Consider the following 7,711-nt stretch of genomic DNA (forward strand, 5'->3'; position numbering starts at 1 on the left):
AGCATTGACTGTGGATCCAGGAGATCGCGGTTGGATTCCCGGTCAGGGCACATGCCAGGGTTGCGGGCTCGATCCCCAGTCAGGGGCATGCAGGAGGCAGCCGATCAATGATTCTCTCATCATTGATGTTTCTATCTCTCTCTCCCTCTCCTTTCCTCTCTCTGAAATCAATAAAGATATATTTAAAAAAATGTAAATAGAGGAAAGTAATCAAGAACATATGTTCTCAGCCTGGCTGGTGTGGCTCAGCTGCTGAGCATCAACCTATGATTCAGGAGATCAAGGCTTGATTCCCAGGCAGGGCACATGCCCAGGTTGGGGGCTGGATCCCCAGTGAGGGGGCGTGCAGGAGGCAGCCGATCAATGACTCTCTCATCATTGATGTTTCTATCTCTCTCCCTCTCCCTTCCGCTCTCTGAAATCAATAAAGATATATTTTTTAAAAAAAGGACATATGTTTTCAGTGGACATCTCACTGAGAAGAAGGGACTGGGCTTACCACACTCAACCTCTCCCAAACTAAAAAGTGTTCTTTCATGGAGAAATTGCCTTCCTCCTCCTTTAAGGCTGGACCTCAGAGAAGGGCAGGATTAACGGGGGCAAAGACAGGCATACTCCTAGGTAGCGCTTTGGTGGCTTATGACATGTTTAAGTAGAACATGGCTAAAGAAGGACCACGTGGCCCAGGAGCAAAGCCTAGGGAGGGCCCAGAGGACTACTTATATTGGGCACATGGGCTTGGGGGATCTTTCAGGTTGTCTAAAGTCAGAGAGAGATGTATGTACTCTCTGGGAACCTGGCCTGGAGCTTGAGAAGCAGGCCTTCCACTGTCCACCATGAATCCTGGGAGTGGCAAAGAGCTAACACCACTTGACTCAGTGACAATCTGGCTGGTGAAGTTGGGGGACCATCAAGTTGAGGATGAACTGAAACTGCTCTTGACCTTCTGCATTAACTTCTGCCTGTTCTCTAATCCAGGGCAGTAAAGAGCCCTGGCCAGGACGCAGGATAGCAAATGAGTGGTGTCACCAATATCATTGTAATTTTCCACATTATTGTCTCACAGTGTCTGCGAAGGGATTAAGTATATCATACACAAGTGTAATTGAAACGATGAGACCCCATAAAAATGTGAGACAATAACATCAGCAGGAAAATAGTAGCAGTAGCAACACGGGACACCTAGGCAAATTTTTAGCTTCCACCCAAATGAGGATGGGAGGCAGGAATAAGTGTATGAAAAGAGATTTCATACCCCAACTGCTATAAGCAAACTCCAGATACACCCATTTTATTTCGTTTCTTGAAACACGGGGATCTTAGCCCCCAATTCTACCTACCTTCTCATCCTTCACCTCCATCAAGTACCTAGAAATTCCACCCCTGCTTCCTTGTACCTATAATGTTGGACAGACTTCCTTAAAATTTAAAAGCCACCAACACTGCTCTAATAAATCCAGTCATCCTACACTGTTAAGCATCTGCTTCCAGCATGATTACCACATCATGTTTATTCAACAGCTTAAACCAAAGGCTAATAATTAGAGAATTAACGTAGGACAGAGCCAGTAATCTCTTCTCCGACTTCATAAAGCAGCTGCCGCCTCTTCTTTTATTCCTTCCCATCATTTAATAAGGACCTTATGTCCTCCTCAGCACTTACTTCTTGGGGTTGATGGAAAACCCAGGAATCCAGACCATTGTCCCTTAGAAATCCAGACGTCTTATCATTCAGTTGATCTTTTTTATTCCTGAGACTAGGTCATAGGCTTCTTAGTCTCCCCAACACAGCCTTAGGACCTAGGCAGACACATTCAGCTAGAGAAGACCAAGAAGAGGAATCAGTCTAATTATAAATGATGCCCTGGACAAAGTCAAGTTGACATCACAAGTCAAACCCCAAAGGGATGCCAGCAAAGCCATCTCAGGAAAGTTTGTTCAGCTGATAGATGAACAAGTTACTACTATATATACACCTGGATTTACTTTTAGAATTTGGGTGGCAATCAGTGTACATGGTTCCCTAGACAACAATGTGTTCAGAGCCTTGCATAAGGCAGTAGCCCATAGAGGCAAAAAGGAAAGTGGGAACCATAGTGGCTGCGGCCCCTGCCACTGCCTAGTGTCATCTCCCTCTCTTCTCTGGTCCAGTCTATGAATGAAAATGAACATGCAGGGAAACCACGAATTGGGATACAGAATCACAGGGTCAGTCTTGGGCCTGTTGGTATAGCACTGTGATCCCATCTACTTTAGCCATCATCCCTGGCTCTACTCAGTTGGACACTGGTTACTGACTTTTGGAAGGTAGACACACAGTATCCTATCCTAGAGATACTCAACATATTCTAGAAATAAAGCCCATTTCACCCCCTCCCAACCATGAATCTACTCCCGGATCTCCTCCAAGATTGCCTGTGCTAATTGTCATCTCTGAGGTCTCTTTCTCTGTTATTTTTCTCAAGTTCTCAGCAGTATTTAAACTGTTGACCACTCTCTCCTTGAAACCCTATCTAATCCTGTGTGGGTTTTTGTTGTGTGTTTTTTTTTTATAACTACCTGAGTCTCCTGTCTTCCTGACCACTCAGATGCTGTCTCATATTCCCATCTATGGACATTACCCAATGTTCTATTTGTTAAGCCCTGCACACATCACTTTGTCAAAATCAGGCACGATATCTTGTGCCCTTCTTTGTATTCCAGACATTAAGGACAGTAATTTGCCCAGATTGTGATTTTGATCCATACTGGTTGCTTGATAAATACACTAAATGCCCTGTTCCCTAAACCTGAATCTGCCCATCTGTCCCCTTCTCCTGCTCTCATTTTCTTTCTGAAACCTAAGCCCTCTTACCTCATTGCAGAATACCTCTCAACTCTTCTTGTTCTTTCTCTTATTCCTCTATAAAGTCCCCAAAGTCGTGATTCTTCTCTTTATAGCAATTCACAGGGTAACGTCCTGCCAGTGCTTCAACAACTGCCAAAAGTATGGCATCTGCAAACACATTGATGATGTGGCCAGTCAGGTGCCCAGAATGAGGACAAATTTGGAGAAACGGCAGCAGCAGTAAGAAAGAGAGAACCACACTTAGCAGAATAAACTTAGAGGCACAACACAATAGCAAAGAAGAAATGTGGGAATAGTGCTGTAGGCAAGAGGAGCTTAATCACTGTAGAACAGTATGGTCCAAACCCCCAGACAAAGAATAATAACTTCCTCTTCCCACTTACCATGTGAGCAGAAAATTTAGTCTTAAGTTTTCTAGCAGCAAGGTCAATGCTAAAGGACATAAAATGTTTTCTTTCCCAGTAAAGTAAGAAACAGCTTTGGAGAAGAACTCCCTATTAACTAAACCATAGAATACACAGGGGAGGGAGTTGAGTTGTTTTGGGAAGAACTTGAGATAACAAGGTCCCTGAGGAAAATGGAGTTTGGCTGAATAGGGTCGTAGTTTCAAGGGCTAAGGGAAGGAAGTCGGGATCAGGGGATTGCAAGGCGAGGGTTGAGCATGCTGGCTTCTTTCCAGGTCAGCAGGCTCCATGACAGGCTGTGGTCATTTTCAGCTAACTGTTCCCTGAGTGTTCAGGCAAGGTTGGGTGCCAAATACAAAATAAGTACTCACCTAAAACCATATCCAGGTAATTTCAGGCATCTACCTTATCCCAGGGTATACATTGAAAGTCCTGGGCTCTAGCCCAGGAAATAACTTTGAGCATGGTATATAAAGTTCTCAGGGATTTTCTCATTCAATTCTGTTATCTGACCACTTGCCTCACCCCATTCTCAACACAAAAATATTGTGTGGTTTTGAGCATCCATTTCACAGCCTGAAATGCCCTTCTGATGATATTCTGTGCTTAGATAATCCAAACTTCTTTCCAAGCTCAACTCAGGTATCTCACTTTTGTGGAATTCTTCCCTAGACCACAAAGGCTGGGTTATATGCCTGTTTTGTATATTCTCATAGTCACTTTATTATAACATTTAACATATGAACCTGTAATTGCCAGGCACATAATCAATACTCTGATTAATCCAAGTTCTTTCAAGAAATGAAAGCTAATTCTGGCTAATTAAAAAGTAAAGGGTATTAATAAAAGGATCTTGGGTAGCCCACATACTGCTGGGAGACTGAGGAAGCAAGCTTGGATGCTAAGCTTCCAGGAACTATACTTTATACCATCTGCACCACTGATGCCCAACTGAGTAGAAGGAGAAATTCCTGCTATGGTTTAAACTGTACCAAGGATGCCACTTCTGTGCTAGGAGACTGATCTTGCAACTACCAGCACTATTGAAAACTAGGTGCTTCTGTTACCACTCTCACCAACAAAATGGATTCTGGTGGACCCCATTTTTCAAGTTACTCATTTCTGAATTAAAGGATCTGATATGATGGAAACCAAGTGAATAGACAGTTTCAACAAGGAAGGAGTGACTCAGAAAAAAAATCAAAAGATAAGGATTGAAATTCATTTGGGCTTCTGGTCAGGATGGTGGCATAGGTAAAATGCGGTACTCACCACCTCCCACAACCACACCAAAATTACAACTAAAATACAAAACAACCATCATCCAGAACCACCTGAAATCTAGCTGAACAGAAGTCCTACAACTAGGGAATTAAAAAAAGAAGCACATTGAGAAGGTAGGAGGGGTGGAGACATGGGCAGAATCCCAGAACTGCTGGTCCCACACCCATGGGTGGTGGTTTAAAACTGGGAGGGATATCTCAGCTGTGGAGGCTCCCCAGAGGAGCAACAGACCCCAGCCCCACACCAGGCTCCCAGCCCAGGGTTCCAGTGCCGGGAAGAGAAATCTACACAACTTCTGGCTGTAAAAACCAGTGGGAAATGAGGCTGAGGGAGGCTGAGGCTGCTGGAGTCCCAGGAAGCTCCTCTTAAAGGACCCATGCATGGACTTACTTGGACTCACTCCCTCTGAGCTCCAGCTCTGGGGCAGCAGCTTGAAAAGATCCAGGGACATACAGGGAGGAACTAACTTGCCTGGAATTGGGGCAAGAGCTGAAGGGGCAGCTTTCTTCCAGACAGAAGAGCTGGCAGAGACCATTGCTCCTTTAATGAGCCCTCCCCCCACAGAGCTTGCAGGCGCCTTTTCTGAATCTCCATCAAAAACAGGCCTCTCTTGCCTCATGCTTTGGAAGACTTTCTTAAAATCTCTCAAACAAGCAGCAGCTGATCTCAGCATGCTCCATACCTCTCAATAAGTGGCCCTAGGCCCAGCACTATCAGCAGCCCACCTTGGTTCATAGCTTGGCCTCTCCTGGGCACCTCCAAGCCCAACACAAGTAGCAGCCACCTACAGATTGCTGTGTAGCTCAAGCTGGGTGGCCATGGGCAGGGCACAGGCAAAGGCAGACTTTGTATCTCCGAGGAGGTCCCAGAGACAGTGCACCTGGTGGTCAGCTTCTATCAAGCTGGGATTACAACCCTACCACATCCATGGGTGACACACTCAAGGGGCACACTTGGTGAGCATCAAAGCTCCACTGAAGCAAATCCTGCTCCATAAGGGTGTCTCCTGTGCAGCCACTCTACAGCTGTAGTTGCAGCTGGTCCTCACAGCCGATTGGCCTGGGGCTCAGTTTCTCCAAGTGATGCCAACAGCAATCAAGGCTCAACTACAACAAGATAATGCACACAGCACACACAGGGGAGCACCTAGAGTGCCCAGCTCAGGTGACTGAGGAGGCTGAGCCATTGTAAAGCACACCTACTACACAAAGCCACTCTACCAATTCCAGGAGACATAGCAGCTCTGCCTAATACATAGAAACAAACACAGGAAACCAGCCAATATACAGAGACAAAGAAATAAAGAATATATTAACTGAAATAAAAAATAATTTACAGGGCCCAGCTAGGCATGGCTCAGCAGTGGAGCATTGACCTAGGATCCAGAAGATCGTTGTTCGATTCCTGGTCTGGCACATGCCCAGGTTGTGGGCTCGATCTCCAGTTGGGGGCATGCAGGAGGCAGCCGATCAATGACTCATCATTGATATTTCAATTCTCTCTCCTTCTCCCTTTATCTGTCTGCAATCAATAAAGATATATTTTAAAAGAAGGAGAATAATAATAATAATAATTTACAGGGAATCAACAGTAAAGGACACTGAGAATCAAATCAGTGATATGGAACATGAGGAAGCAAAAAACACTCAATCAGAAGAGCAAAACAAAAAAAGCATCCAGAAATATGAAGATAGTGTAAGGAGCCCCTGGGACAACTTAAGCGGTCTGACATTTGTATTATGGGGCTGCCAGAAGGAGAAGAAAGAAGAAAGAAATTGAAAACCTATTTGAAAAAATGACAGAAAACTTCCCCTACATGGTGAAAAAAATAAAATTACAAGTTCAGGAAGCACAGAGTCCCAAACAAGAAGAACCCAAAGAGGCCACAGCAAGACACATCATAATTAAAATGCCAAAGGTTAAAGATAAAGAGAAACTCTTAAAAGCAGCAAGAGAAAAGCAGTTAATTACTTACAAGGGAGCACTCCTATGACTGTCAGCTGATTTCTCAACAGAAACTTTGCAGGCCAGAAGGGAGTGGCAAGAAATATTCAAAGTGATGAAAAACATGGAACTACAACCAAGATTATTCTACCCAGCAAAGCTATCAATTTAGAATTGAAGGTCAAATAAAGAGCTTCACGGGCAAGAAAAAGCTAAAGGAGTTCATCACCACCAAACCAGTACTACATGAAATGTTGAAGGGTCTTCTTTAAGAAGAAGCTAATGAACAAAAGAAACTGACAAACAAAATTGACCCAGAGACATTGAAGCATGCAACAGACTGATGTATTTCACAGGGGGTGAGTGGGGGTAGGGGTGGGAAGAGATTAACCAAAGAACTTACATGCATATATGCAAAACTGATGGACACACACAATAATTCGGTGAAAGCCTGGGGAAGGGGCCAGAGCGGGGTAGAGGAGGTCAATAGGGGGAAAAAGAGGGATATCTGTAATACTTTCAACAATAAAGATAAATTTTTTTGAAATGTAAGGATTGATACAACTTAAAGAATTAGAAAGCTCCCTTGTGAAGCCATCTGGACCAGGGCTTCAGTTTGCTGGGAGTTCTTTTTGTTACTGCTTCAATTTCATCAGTTGTTATTGGCCTATTCAGGTTTTCTGATTCTTCCTGATTCAGTTTTACATGATCTCACTCATATGTGGAATCTAGTAAACAAAATCTGAGGAACAAAACAGATCCAGAGACACAGAAGCATGGAACAGACTGATGAATCTCAGTGAGAAGGCGGGGGTGGGGAGAGATTAATCAGATTTACATGCATATAAGCATAACCCATGGATACAGACAATAGTGTGGTGAAGGTCTGGGAGGGGGAACGGTGGATGCGAGGCAGAGGGGATCAACAATAAAAATAAATTTACTTTCAACAATAAAGATAAATTTAAAAACTAAAAATAAAAAGTAAGGATTGAAAATTGTTCATTGAATTTACCTTCAAAGAGGCTCTTATTTACCTTGGTGAGAATAGTTTTGGTTGATTAGAGGAAAAATGAATTGAGAAGTGAAAGGGTATGAGGTTCTATTTTTGTGTTATCTTTAGCCTACGGGTAGAGTCCATTGAGACTGTAATAATCCAGGGCTGGTCTATTAGACTTCCCACCTTGGATAAACCCTTGACTTTGCCTTCTTTCCTTTGCAAGGCTACAAA

This window comes from Miniopterus natalensis, chromosome 3 (genome assembly GCF_054644295.1).
Source record: "Miniopterus natalensis isolate mMinNat1 chromosome 3, mMinNat1.hap1, whole genome shotgun sequence".
NCBI lineage: Eukaryota > Metazoa > Chordata > Mammalia > Chiroptera > Miniopteridae > Miniopterus > Miniopterus natalensis.